The sequence below is a fragment of the Peromyscus maniculatus genome, chromosome 2 (assembly GCF_049852395.1).
Source record: "Peromyscus maniculatus bairdii isolate BWxNUB_F1_BW_parent chromosome 2, HU_Pman_BW_mat_3.1, whole genome shotgun sequence".
Lineage (NCBI taxonomy): Eukaryota > Metazoa > Chordata > Mammalia > Rodentia > Cricetidae > Peromyscus > Peromyscus maniculatus.
Window position 1 is genome coordinate 6,855,186 of NC_134853.1, and position 14,764 is coordinate 6,869,949.

The following is a 14,764-nucleotide window of genomic DNA, read 5'->3' on the forward strand; positions in this document are numbered from 1 at the left end:
TAAACAAGGACGTCTTTGTTTTCTAGGTAATCAGTTTGGCTGAAGGGTGAAGTTTGGTATATTGAATTCTTCCCAATTGTACCTCAAGCTGTATGAAAACTGGCTCAGCCTCAATACATTAACCACATCCCTTATGGGTGAAGAAAACAGGGCAGAATTAGTTTTACTAAATAAATAAATTCTAAGTGGGTTGTTATTTAGGATTTATCTAAGCTGAATGTCTTTCCAAAAAAACCAACGAAGTGGAGATAACTCTGTGCCCTGGGTGACTGGTACTCACGAGTGGGATGGATGGGAAGATGAACAATCAAAAAACCAACTTGCGTGCAGCATCCAGACTGCACAGCCTCAGGGTTTTCCTTCACTTAGTTATTCTGCACAGACACCTTCCCAACCCTGACTTCCAGATTCCTTTTCCTAAACAACGCTTCTGCATTAGCAGTTAGTGGCTTTTCACTGCACAGGGGTGGGGGGTGGGGGTGTACCAGAAAATGGAGGGCCAGTCAGTATGATCAGGTGGAAGGGCAACCACCCAAGATGAAAGTATTTCAGGGGGAGGAAGCAGGAGTAGAATTGGCCTATGTGCTGGGGTCCTGGCGCTGAAAACTTCTAAGAAAGATGCTACTAGTCATCATGAGTCAGCACTTAAACTTGAAAAATGATTAGAAATCCAGGCACAAAGACTTGTGGGTGCTGAGGCTCTCTTGCGCTCCTGCGTTCTAAGAGCTGCCGATGTGGGAGGCAGTACCAGGGCTGCAGGTCAGGAAGAAGGAGTGAGTGCGGGCCGCCAGGGTGTGTCACCAGAGACGTGGTCATCCAGCTCTGACAGGTGACAGCAGCAGAGGCTGACACACCAAGGGCCATCACTGCGCCTTCTCCCGGCTTGCCTTTCACCATGTGGCCGTCCACTGCCACCGTCACTACAGCACGGGTTGCAAAGCACCGAGCTTTCATCTGAGATCGTCAACTGACACAGCACACCGCAGAGCCCTGCAATCAGCGGGCTTTGATACAAAAAGTCATAGCTCACTTTTCACTTACATCTTATTCTTTAAGTTATTACATCACTTAAAATATTTTATTATGTGAAGCCATCCAAAAATAAATTACCATAATCTCCTATCTTGCTAAATTGAACATTCTAAAGATGATTTCATATTTCTCTATGACTTGAGGACAGAATCCTCAGGTCTGATTCTGAATATACGATAATCTAAGCTACAACGAGGCTGTATGGGTTAGGAGGGCATACGGAATGCTCATCACAAACATGACTGAGTACAAATCTGTTTGTTTCCTAGCTTTTCTCCATGAGATAATGGTAGCTGGAGAGAGGCAGCTCGGCTACTCTTCCAAAGGACCTGGATTCAATTCTTAGTACCTATCCAGTGCTCATGACCACCTGAAACTCCACTTTCAGGGAATCTGATGTCCTCTCTGACTTCAATGGCCCATGAATACACATGATATACAGACATATATTCTGATAAAATAGATAGACATAATAAAAAAAATAAAGTTGTTTTTTTGTTTTGTTTTGAGACAGCGTTTCTCTGTGTAACAGCCCTAGCTATCCTAGAACTCACTCTGCAGACCAGGCTGGCCTTGAACTCACAGAGATCCACCAGCCTCTGCCTCCTAAGTGCTGGGATTAAAGGCGTGCACCACCACCACCTGGCAAAAATTAAGTATTTTCCAAAAAGAAAAGTAATACAAGAAGAAAACACCACTTGATTGAGTATCTCAGTGCAGGGTTCATGCCCACAAAACAGACACAACTCAGTTACAAAGACCAATAAGTCCGTACAGAACAAGTGCCCATATCTGAAATGCTTGGGACGACGTTTAAGATTTCAGAGAGCTCTTGTTTTGTGTTTTAAACAATTCTTTTCATTTACATGTATGTATGCATGTGCGTGTGTGGGGGGGGGGTCATTTGGGGGCAGAGGCCAGAAGAGGGCATCAAATCCCTTGAATTCAATACTACCATTCTAGCAATAATAGGCAGTTCTAAGTCACTTGATGTAAGTGCTGGGAACCAAACTCAGGTTCTCTACACATAAGTAACAAGGATTTTTGTTTTGTTTTGTTTTGTTTTGTTTTGGTCTTATGAGACATGGTTTCTCTGTATAACAGTCTCGGCTGTTCTGGAACTCTTTTTGTAGACCAGGCTGGCCTGGGACTCACTGAGATCCGCCTGCCTCTGCCTCCCAAGTGCTGGGATTAAAGGCGTACACCACCTGCACCACCACCGCCCGGCTAATAACAAGTATTTTTAATTGCTGATCCATCTCTCTGCCTCCTGTTTTATTTGGAATATCTTCATAGACTTTATAGGGCTAGTATCCTTAATTTAAAGCTCTGAAGTTCTTTGAAATCTCAAAGTTTCTGAGTACTGACTGCTCCCAAGAAAGGCTGGACACTGAGAATAAATTGGGGAAGGCAGACCAGCTTCCCTGAAGGGTCCTGGTTCCTGGGATCCACCAACATTTTTTTGAGTGACCAACCACACTTTGACTCAGAGTCAATACTGATGTCTTACTCCTAATTCATCCACAAAACCAAGAGAAGGCGTCCCAAAGATCTGAGGTCAAAGACAAGACTACCAGAGAACTTAAACTCTGCACACATGTGGATCATCTTTAGGGAGATGACAGATTGTTACATCATTCTTTATATACTCCACTCTTAAGCAGACATGTTTACTTGTTCTGACAGAATGAGTCATCTGAAATGGTCACTGATGAGTTTTTAGAACAAGTGTAGAGTCACGGTGTATTATCAATGCTGTATTTCAGATTCTGACACACTTGTCAGGCAAAAAAGCACCACCCGCACAAGATTTCATAGCCACCAGCCTGAGACTGAGCTGGTTGAACTTTTAGTGGCTCCTATGTAGGTTTGGCTCACCCATGCCCTTTCCAGGAGGAAACAAAGAGATCTGGGCTTTGAATTCTATGTACTATACCAATTGGTACCCAACCAGTCAAAGAGTCATCAAGAGACTCCCCACTGTCTAACTGGCAGATGTTTAAAGAATGCACTGCTCCTCAACAATACATGCTGGTAATGTGCCAAATGACAACATGCAAACAGGTGATAACAAATACATTGTCTGGTATTTGATTTGTATTCTTCATACCAAAGATTACTATCCCAAATTTAGAAAGAAGAAAGTCCAAAACCATCCCCGGACTGTAGTGGTGCACGCCTTTAATCCCAGGACTCGGGAGGCAGAGGTAGGCGGATCTCTGTGAGTTCGAGGCCAGCCTGGTCTACAGAGCGAGTTCCAGGAAAGGTGCAAAACTACACAGAGAAACCCTGTCTTGAAAAACCAGACAAACAAACAAAGGAAAAAAAAAAGAGAGAGAGAGAGAGAAGGAGCCACAGTGCTCTCTGCTACACCCAACCTACCAGAAGACTATCATCCCTACCAGGTGACTATCATCCCTACCAGGTGACTATCATCTCTACCAGGTGACTATCATCCCTACCAGAAGACTATCATCACTACCAGAAGACTACCACCCCTACCAGGTGACTATCATCCCTACATGGTGACTATCACCCCTACCAGAAGACTATCATCCCTACCAGGTGACTATCACCCCTACCAGGTGACTATCATCCCTACCAGGTGACTATCATCCCTACCAGAAGACTATCACCCCTACATGGTGACTATCACCCCTACATGGTGACTATCACCCCTACATGGTGACTATCATCCCTACATGGTGACTATCATCACTACCAGGTGACTATCATCCCTACCGGGTATCTATCAAGACTGATTTATCTCTTATTACACAGGACCATCAGAAAGCTTATAAAATAGGCCCTGTAATACAAATGGCCACCTACTGGATCTTCAAGGGACCTTACAGTCCCTCTCAGAACCTAGAGACTATGCTGCTTTCAAGTGAGACTCTGTATTAACCCTAGGTAAGTACAAATTTAAACATGCTTTTCTTTGTTGCTTTCTTATTTCTGCTTGTTTACAATAAAGAGGTGTGCCCAGAGATACACAGACAGAGGAAAGAAGTCACAAAGATCTAGATATTAAAGGAGACATACTCAGTGCCTCTTGAGAAAGCAAGCCCAGAACTGGTTTTTCGGGTTGGAAGCACACTCTGAAGGTCTGTGGCTCTCACGTTTCATCAGTTCTTAAGAGGTTTGGAAGGAAAGAATTTCCTGTGAAGGGACCACAGCTCTCTCAGCCACCCTGTCCCATCTCCTCCCTTTTGTCTCTGACCAGATCACTGAGGCTGAATTGCAGCTGACACACCAGTACTCTTCCTTAAGTGATGACAGGCAAGGATGGAGGTGTTGGTCAACAAAGGCTGCTGCTAAGTGTTATTAGGTTGCTACTCTAGAAAGAAGTTTGTCTCAGCCCGACAGCCCAGTTAATACAACCAATGAGGGGCGGTGGCGGGGAGGGGGAGGATTAAGTATAACTCCTTGTCTAACAGGTAGAGCTGAGCTAGGACCTACTACGGAGGCATTATCTGAACCTTTTGAAATATATATAACCTAGACTTGGAATAAGAATTGAAGTGAGAAACTGAAGCACATGAGGAGGACTGGGGGGGGGGGGACGACGACTAGGGGAGGAGAAGAAAGACAAAAATCTATGTGCTGGTCTATATGTTCCATATGACTTCTCTCAATACAAAAGACCCACACCATGAGCAATAAAGAGTAGATACCTGGGTGAACAGAGAAGTGGGCTATGACCAGGAAGGCCAGCCTAAAGTTGGTGTCACAGATAATGGGGCCAGGAGGTCATTGTCCCAGGGATGGTCAACCAAAGCGCACTTCCCTCCTCATCCCAGGTGACATGGCCAGTGCCTGATGCAAGCAGCTCCATTTGCAAAACACCTTGTCAGTTTCCTGCCCAGTCACTGAGGCCCCTGAACTAGTCAGCTCCACAAGTATGTCACCTGCAGTTGATTAATAAACTTTATATTCTCATTTATAAAGCAATTCAACTGTTTTCAAAGGACACGAGATCTACCTACCATGAATTACAATATAAAGATTCGAAGTCAAAATTGTAAAGTTAGAGCCAACCAGTGACTTCAGAAATGGCATGAATTATTGAGACACTAGAATATTTGATAGCACTGATAAGATTACAACTTAATCTTCTTAAAAATGGTTTTTAAAGAAAAAAAAGAGACAGAAATTCAGGTGGGAAGGGGAAGGCAGCCCGTGTGTCTGTGATGAATACCGGAGTTATACTCCAGCTCTATCTGTGGCCCAACCACTCTGCACTGGACAGACCAACTCAAGAAACAGAAGAATGGCCTAATTTCTCATCCAGTGTAAAAGCCACGTCTGTTAGGACATCATAATATAAAATGTTAACATAAATTAATTTATGCTTTTCAAATTAACTGAAAGATTCTCCAGTTATCCTGAGAATGTAAGTCCTATTTTTCACTTTTAGCACATGTATGTACACACATGCTGGCGTGTACACACACACGAGCATGACAACTTGTACAGGCACGGGACAACTTGCAGGACTAGGTTCTCTTCTCTTGCTAGGAGGATTCTGGGAAGGGGAGGTTAACAGACCAGCAGCAGTAGCCTTTACCAGCCCAGCCCCCTTGCCAGGCCTAAGAATGTAACAATTAAACGAAAAGCTGCAATCTCTTTTTGAATTGAGGACTTCCTTCTCTGTGCAGGAACCTGTAGGCTTCTGATTATATGAATTCTAAGTCATTCCTTTACAGCATTTCTTATCAAGTAAAAACATGTTTCACTTTGTTGTGAGACAAGGTCTCATGTCGCTAGACTGGCCGTGAACTATCAATCGGAAGATGATCCTGAACTCTTGATGTTCCTGTCTCCATTTCCTGAGTAATAGGATTAAAGCTGTGCCACCACCCAATTTATGAAGAGTTGGGAACCAAACGTGAGGCTTGTGCATGCTGGGCAGACAGTCCACCAACTAAGCTATATAACCTATATATAGTTCTATCTTGCCTAAGTCCCTAGTCCTAAAGCTGTCTGTAAACAGAAGAACACAAAGCCAGCTCTTTCTATCTACCTTTCCATGGGTTCTAGAGGTTGATCCCAGGTCATCTGCCGCAATACCAGGCACCCAACCCCACCCCGCCCCATCTGCTATGCCCCCTCACAGGAAATGGCCTGAGTTTGCTGTTTTGTTTCTGCTCGAAGGAGCCAAACACCTCAAAATAATCTCAATTCATCCTCTAAGTAGCTAGTGAACTTGGGTACATCACTGGACGGTCATTTAATCTGCCAGATACTTCATTTTCTCACTTTAAAATGTGCTCATTGGCCAATTAATCCCAGTGTTCAGGAAGCAGAGCCAGGCAGATCTCCATGAATTCAAGGCCAATCTGGTTTATATATCAAGTTCCAGGCTAGCCAGGGATACATAGGAAGCTCTGTCTCCAAAACAAAACAAAACTATCCGATCAGAATAGTGACCTCAGTGGCTTGCCTCTTCTGATGGTCTGAGCTGATATGAGAAGGCTTGAGGACACTATCTGTCTGGTTCAGTGTGCACAGATTCTCTACTCCACTGCACCCTGAGTGGAATAGACCAGCACTCTATTGCTAATACGTGCCTTCTCTTCATGTCTCTGCACTGAAACTACAGTGTTGACGGTTCTGACAAACTATCAAACATAAGAAAATACACATTTAAGTAACTTCAGCATACACGTGTTAGTTTGTACTCATATCCTACTACCGGGGCTGTCATTATTAATCTATTACAATACAGTAATGTTATTTTAGATAAAATATTATATCCAAGGAGATGAAGAACTAAGGCTATGCATGCTTATGTGGGCAGCTGTAATAATAATGCTCCATAAATAAGCAAGGAGAGGGCAGATCTTCAAGGACATACTGTTCTATATAGAAATAGTCAAGAAATTCACATGCTTTCACTCAAGTCCCTTCACATTCCCAGTCGTTCTCAAACTTGTACCACAAGGCACAAAGCATCTCTGTAATTGTTACAAGATTAATCTGATGCAGACAAAGTGCAGGACAAACAATTCTGCAACTTGGCCACCTAAGCCGCCTCCCAGGATGTAAAGCATGAGTGTCCTCCAATCACGTAGTTCAGCCTCTGCTTCAAAGGAGATTCAGATAGACTCCAAACACACTTCACACTCTGACACAAAGAATTATCCAGTTGAAGTTGACACAGCACATGTGAAGGCCAAGAGCAGAAGCTTGCCAAAAGGAACAGTAAACGCTTGTTTTCTCTTTTCTGTCTTTCTATGTAGCCTTTATCTGTCTCTGCTTCAAACCATCTGTGAACACTCTAAGTACCCCTGGAAACCTCACAGAGCTCTATAAACTCGCCAGGTATGTTATTCTCACAAGCAGTCTTTGGGACCCTGAAGAAAATAAGGGGCTTTATCGGCAGAGATGTCTGTGAAAATAATGACTCAACTTAAAAAGGAACCCAGGCTAGAGATAGCATGAGGCAAAGACACAACATTAGTTAGAATCATGACATATGTGTCTATGCATCTCTCATACATTACCTCCCTCCCCAGGCAAGAAAGGATCAAGAGGTCAGGTCAGAACATCAGCTTTTGATGAACAGTCCTCTCACTCTGGGACTGAGGGAAGCCACTGTGCCAACAGAAGGGTTTCATTTTGCTTTTCACTAAGAAGCAAGGAAAGCAGACCGTCAGAAGTAAGCAAACTAAATATGCGCTATGGGTTAGTGCAGAAAGGAACTGGCCCTTGGGAGCTCTTATAAGTGTATTTGAAAGATGACAACATTATCTCGTAAGTCATATTTTCTAAAGATATTTTTAAAAGTTACAACCTGCCTGGATGTGGTGACACACGCTTTTCCTCAGTACTCAGGAGGTAGAGACAGGCAGGTTTCTGTGAATTCAAGGCCAGTCTAGTCTATACAGTGAGACCTTGTCTCAAAATAAAACCCTTGGATATATAATACATGTCTCCGTGAACAAGTTCAAACAGTAGTAATTACAGTGTTAAATGAGGAATATTTTGTGAAGTTTTGTCTATATTTTAAAGCAGCAGCCCCATTAAATAACTGAGATGTACAATAAAGAAAAACTGAACTGACCTGAACATTACAAAGAACACCCAGCCCTGCTGGGTTAGTGAGGCAAAATCTACTACTGTATATTAATAAGACATTAATGAAATAAAATGTGTCTAGTACACACCTAACTTTAAATCAAAGAAGTTGCATAGTTCTGTTCTTTTCAAACATAATAACGTAAGTCACTAAAATAGTTTTAAATTACAGTTCAAGACTATCTTCTATTTTCATATTCCATTTTATAATCCAGGAAACAATTTTTTTCCTGAACTCATGAAACTGCCAGATTAGAGAATTACTAACCCAAATCAAGTAGCCTTCTTAATGGAAGGGAAACGGAGAGACAGAGGATCCCGAGCCTCCACTCTCCTTGCAAAGGCACCAAAGTCCACCATTACGACCATGTCACTTCCTCAAGCCAAGCTTGCAGAGTTAAGATGAAGGAGAAAAGTCTCAGTGCTTTCGGGCAGTGGGCAGTGCAGCAGGTTTGCCACAGGCTTCCTGCACATGCTCCTGCTGACATCACCCAGGCCGTTGCCCAGGCTGCCCCGGTCCATTCACAGAAAACAGGCTGGGAGTCTGTGACACTTCAGTCCCTTATGCTGAGACCACAAACTGTCAATGACTGACTTCTTGTGAGACATTTATCTAAATAGCACTCAATGCTAAGACTGTTGAATTGAAGGACACAAAATCCTCAAATTAGTCAATTCAACTTATTTTAAGAAGTAGTTGAGATAAGCAATTCTGTAGACTCTGGTACTAGCCAGCAGCCTGCTCAGAAGCATGCTGCTATGAGACCCTTCAACCTGTACTCAGCATTTAAACACGGTCACCTTCCAGTTGGCAACAACCACACATTCACTCAGTGCTGTCCACTTCCTGCTTTCTCCTTCTGTACACCCCTACCATGAGAATGGAGATGTATAGCTATGATTAGGGAAAAAAAGTTACATGTCTACATGTGCACTGATTCCAGATACCCATGCACCTCCCAAAAAATTAGTAAACAGCTAACAGCCCCAGACAACCTACTTTCTTGAACTTAGTTGAAAAAACACACTTTCAAGGCTTCCTATAAACCCCTGTGATTTCCTCAGAATAGAGGGTCTCAAGATAGTGGCAAGAATGGAAATGGAAGCAGTTATATCTAATGCCAAAGAATCATAACTAATCATATACATCCACTTAGTCTTATAGAGAACTGTATGAAGAAATGATTAATTTCTCCTTTAAATTAGGTGTTGTAAGCAGTTCAAGCTAGCATGAATGGACTTGAGCCTCAAATGTAAACAAGGAGGTGTTCCATAGAAGAAGCCTGGTTGAAACAGTTTTATCTTTATGGAGTCTAGAAAGGTCAGCTGACCTCCTGCTGGGAAACTGTGTGTAGCAGGAATCTTAAAAGTTCTTATTAATAAAATCAAACCTGAGGCCAGTTATTGGGGTCCATGCTGGTAGATCAGAGAGACAGAACAAGCCACAGCTATCTCACCTTGCCAGTTCCTCAGCTGGTCCTGTTTCCTCAGACTGGAAGCTTCTGTGTCCTTATCCCAATGGCTCTCAGCTGAATTACTGCTCAAAAGCCTGAATGCTTAACCAGCCAAAATCTTCTAGTTTCTGGTCCTCACGCCTTATATATCTTTCTCCTTTCTACCATCACTCCCTGGGATTAAAGGCTGGCTTTCTGGGATTAAAGGCGTGTGTCACCATGCTTGGCTATTTCCAATGTGGCCTTGAACTCACAGAGATCCAGAGGGATTTCTATCTCTGGAATGCTAGGATTAAAGGTGTGAGTGCCACCATTTTCTAGCCTTTGTATCTAGTGGCTGTCTGTTCTCTGACCCCAGATAAATTTATTAGAGTACACAACATTTTGGGGAACACAATACTACCACATTTCCTCTCTTTTTGTCTAAAATTAAAAAAGCTTATAACTAATACAAGAAAAACTATCTTCAATAAGTATATGCAATATACAGTCAAGATTACATTAACAATGTCTAGTCCATTAACATTTGACAGATCCAGACAAAAAACTCCTATATATAATGTCCAGTCCAGTAACATCTGATAAACTCAGACCAAAAAATTTTCATTACTTATTTAAAAAAAGTAGTTTCTTTTTAAAAGTAGATTCCATAATCTCCCTTTTTATCTTATCATATTCATATTCTCTTTTTTCTTTTCATAATACATTCAGTAGTCTACCTTTTGTCAATTTTATATCTTCCCCTTTTTCTTCAGTGTAGATTCAATGATCTACCTATTTATCCTATTATTTCTTTATCTTTTTTCTCAGAGTAGATTCGATGATCTATCTCATATCTATATTCTCTTTTTCTTTTTGCTTTCTAGGGGTGAAGATATCTTTAGGGAATCTTGAAAAGAAAATTTTTGGGTTAATCATCAAGTCCTGTATCATTTGTCCAGTCTCTGCATAATAGGAAAGTTCAGGGCTTGTTTCAAGTCCTTGTTCGAGTAGTCTGTCAGGCTGGATCATCTCAGCTAGTCCTCTCGAAATTGTCCTGACCAGTTTGTAGTCCAAAGTCAATTTTTCCATGGTGTTAATCGGCTTAATGGCTTTATCATAGTCCATGTGGAATCATCATTGTAGGATCCTGTCATCTTTTTGAAGATTTCAAAGTCACTGTTAGGCGTGGTCCTGGTTCCCTGTGGCACGTTCCTTCCAAGGGGAAAGGGAACAGTATATATAGCTAATAATCCTAACTGAGCCAGGCATAGGAGCCCACTCCTCTAATCTCAGCTGCAGGGAGGATGAGCAGGAGCAGTGCTGACCTGAGGCCATCCTGGGCTATAGAGTGAGTTTCAGGACAGCCTGGGGCACTGTCCTGAAAAAAACACACAAAAAGGAGGAGGAATCTGCCTGAAAAAGCAAGCAAGCAAGCATCCTACTTGCTGGCCCAGATCATAGGTCAAGGTGTGGGAGACTGCATGGCTGCCCTGACAGGAGTTCCCACAGGTTTCCTTAGAGGCGAGAACATCGTGGCAAGGACAGATACTCGTGTAGACTGAAACTTGAAGACCACAAAGGCCGGAAAGGTGAGGAAGGAGCCTTTCAGTCGGCCACCTGCAACCACTCCAAGACAGAACAGCTCCAGCTCACCTCTGGGAAGAACCGCAGGGCACGTTCCTCAGATGTCCAGTCCAACCCCCAAATGCACACAGCACATGCACATGCTGCCCCCCTTTATTTATCTAAAGCACACCAGCTCCACCAACAAAAGCCATGGTTACACAATACCGGTTTAAAAAGCTGTCCTCACTGTTAAAGTATCTCTAAAGTGAAATTAAGTTTTCTTCTACTCCAAAAAACAACTACCTTATGCACTCTTAATGAGACTGGGGGCTGGTGAGATGGCTCAGAAGCTTAAGGCACCTGACATCAAGACTGGGGACCTGAGTTTATTCCCAGGACCTGAGCACTGGCTCCCAAAAGCTGTCCTCTGACCTCCACACACATATGTATGTACGTACATACAGATATATGCAAATAAATGTATTTTTAAAAAAATAAATAAAAATGTGTTTTAAAATTCTGTTACTCTAAAATTTATCTTTCCTGAATTTAAATTCACCATTAACACCTGGCTTTTCCATATTTTTGGCATACTTTTATCAATGTACTCTGTATATCCATACTTTTCTACTCTATCCACATGGAAATGTCGAGCCCCCACATTGCCCTTCCTACCCCACCCCAAGTAGCAAACGACAGCTTAAGAAGCAGGTGGCCTCAGAGGCGCTCACTTAGCAAGCTCGATGAGCACACCGTGGTGGGCAGTTGCCTTAACTCATGTAGTGATCAAGACTTTGACTGGTCTGAAGAGAGAATTCAGAAACTGCTCTTTTCCCCTTAGTAACACAATCAGGGACTAGAGAGCACTCAGCCTCAGCACCATACAGTGACAACATGGAAACCAGCCTTGCACAGTTCCCAACTGACTGTGTCAACAGCATCAGAGCAATCATTTCAGGACAGAGTGTGGCTGACCTGTGAGTGGTGTGAGTGCAGAGCGCAGTGCACGCTTGCGTGTTGGCTTGTTTAACTGAACCCCAAGCCCTCGTCCCCTGTTGAAAGGCAACCATTTTATCTTACGTTTTTTAATAGCAAGAACTGAATCTTCAAGAAGACTAATGTGTAATCTGCCCTCCAAGCCAAGCAGTGAGACAAATGCACCACCTCTGGAGGCTGAATACCCATCGACAACAGGAATTAAATACTATCCTGACCAATCTGAAATATGACTGCATATACAGGTGGTCCATCAGGTTTAACCTGTAAGCTTGTCAGTGAGCATTGGTCAATGTGTTGGAGATAACTGCCACTTACTAATGGGACAGGTAAATGCTCACTCACCTGGGGTTTTATTTCCCTTGGTCCTGAAATGGCAAGCAGCTCCCCCTCTACATGTTTTAAGGCAAAGGTTCTAAAGAATTTTAGTCACTATATCTCACATATTTTAAAAATTATGTATACACTATATTACATACACATAAAAATTACCACTGAGCTACATCTCCAGCTATTGTGAGTACTTGTATACATTTTTGTTTGTACATGTGTTTGTACACTCACGTGTATTTCTTTTGTGTGCTTGGGATTTTTATTTTATTTTTATTTTTATTTTTGAAAAAGAGTCAAGTACAGAGACCAGCCTTGACCTCATGCAGCTAAAGATGGCTTTGAACTCCAGATCCTTCCTCTGCTTCTAGTCCCCACACCCCCTCATACTTCTCCACCCCCAGAAGATGTTGTAGACATGTACCACCAGCCCAACTGCTTTGCTCCACCTGGTAGGAAAGGCAGTTTAGCCGGTGAAGCACAGATACACCTATAATCTAAAGTGTCGAAGGATGACCGAACGCCAGTGCCTAACATACCACAGCTGCAGCCCATGTCCCCAACTCCCCAGAGTAAGACTTTTCTCACTAATGCAGTCATTAATTCTCAAGTAGGCCATCATGCTTCACGATGTGAAATAAAGGGTATAGGTTAAAACTTAGGACTAGTTAATAAAATGTAAGTTAATGTCTGATTTTCAAATTAACTTTTTAAGCCCTCAAATATGAATAAAATTTTCATATATTACACTTATTGCTACAAATATGAGAATCACCAGAGCTGTTTAGGCAGAAATGGAACTCCATAGTTAAGATCACAGTAAGTCCTTGGACAAGTCACTTAACCTGTGGAGATTCCTTATCTGCTAATCCAAATATAAGCAGAAGGCAGTTGCGGATGCCTGGAGAGAGTGTCACAGAGCTGCTGCCAGACTCACCCAAGGAGGTGTGAACCAGAAGGAGCGGCACAACACCTACTATTTCATCTAACAAAGTGACACTAACGGCCACACTTGGAAAAATAACCCTGCAGGAGCAGAGGCAGATACTGCGTGCAGACAAAGCAAAAGCAAACCAGGGGTCATCAAGAAGGCTCAGCAGCTAAGGGGTTTGCAGCTAATCCTGATGAGCAGATGGGAGTCCTGGGACCCTCCTGATGGGAGCAAGAACCGACTCCTGCAGGTATCTTCGGATTCCCACACACGTCCACTGCAGCACATGCACACCACCACACAGTAAATAAATAAGTGTAGTAACAATTAACTAAAACAAGAGACAAGAACCCAAGATAAACAAGTGATATCTAGAACACTTAAAGAAAAGTGCCATGGGCACGAGGAAACAGGCATCAACTTATACTGTTACATCAACAGCCATTGACAACGACGAAGAGTGCCAACATTAATACACAAGGCAGGAAAATGAACAAACAAACTTCCCAAGCTGGCAACAGTCAACGAAGTAGTCTAAATCCAGTGACAGATAGTAGAAAAGATTGAACTTACCTGATTTTCAGAGATCAAAATTTGATATCACAAAACACACCCAAGATGTTAAGGTGATTAAGAAGATAACACCTGTTCAAGGTGTGTATACTTCATCCTAAGAACCACAGAGCACTGTCAGAGTAAGTGGGAATCAGAGGCCTTATCCTCTGGATTTTACCCTGGTCAACCATCTTTGAATAAACATGTTAACTCTTCATAACATGTAAGAGCCTTATGCACACTGTATGGATTATTTTCATTTCTACTTTGTACTTACAGATGCACAGTTTGAAGACTCTGAATCTAAGTGCACTTTAGATATGCACACTCAATTATTTAACAGGCTTCATTCAGCCTTAGCTATGAAGCAGTCAGTGTTCTAAGGACTAAGGATGCTACTCCCAACGACCAGTCCCAATGTTAAGGAAGCTTAAGTTCTCAGAGGGGAAGTTACAGACGAGGAAGGGTGTATCAAGGGTTAATAAATACCATCAGCATACACTATGGATGTGCACTGAGAGTCACTGGCAGAAAAAGGCCAAGAGCAGCATTTCACTGCACCTACCCACTAAGACTGAGATTTGCTGCCAAAAGCTATAGCAGTTCTTCTTCTCTTCTACATTATAGCAGTTTAATAACAAGTAAACAATATTACCACTCAAGTATTTTACAAATAAAAATAAGCAAAAACATTCTTTCCAGGCTCTAAAGTTAAAATGTAATGAATTGACTCATCAGTTTGTCTAGCAAGCACACTTACGACTCTTTCCAAATGGAAACTGAGCACCAATAAACACACATGGTGTTTCACCTTCAAATGCTATTTCAACACATT

At 42.4% G+C, this 14,764-nt stretch overlaps 1 protein-coding gene across 7 annotated transcripts in view; it reads right to left on the reverse strand.

Annotated features, from left to right (window-relative positions):
- Ncoa2 (nuclear receptor coactivator 2) overlaps positions 1-14,764 on the reverse strand; it is a 258,198-nt gene that overhangs the window by 150,544 nt on the left and 92,890 nt on the right. The window contains exon 3 of one of the 7 annotated variants that reach the window (XM_076563714.1): positions 13,948-14,044. The exons of the other annotated variants lie outside the window; for them this stretch is intronic. The gene's annotated coding sequence lies outside the window, so the exon portion shown is untranslated. The remainder of the gene's footprint in view (positions 1-13,947; positions 14,045-14,764) is intronic. 7 annotated transcript variants of the gene reach the window in all.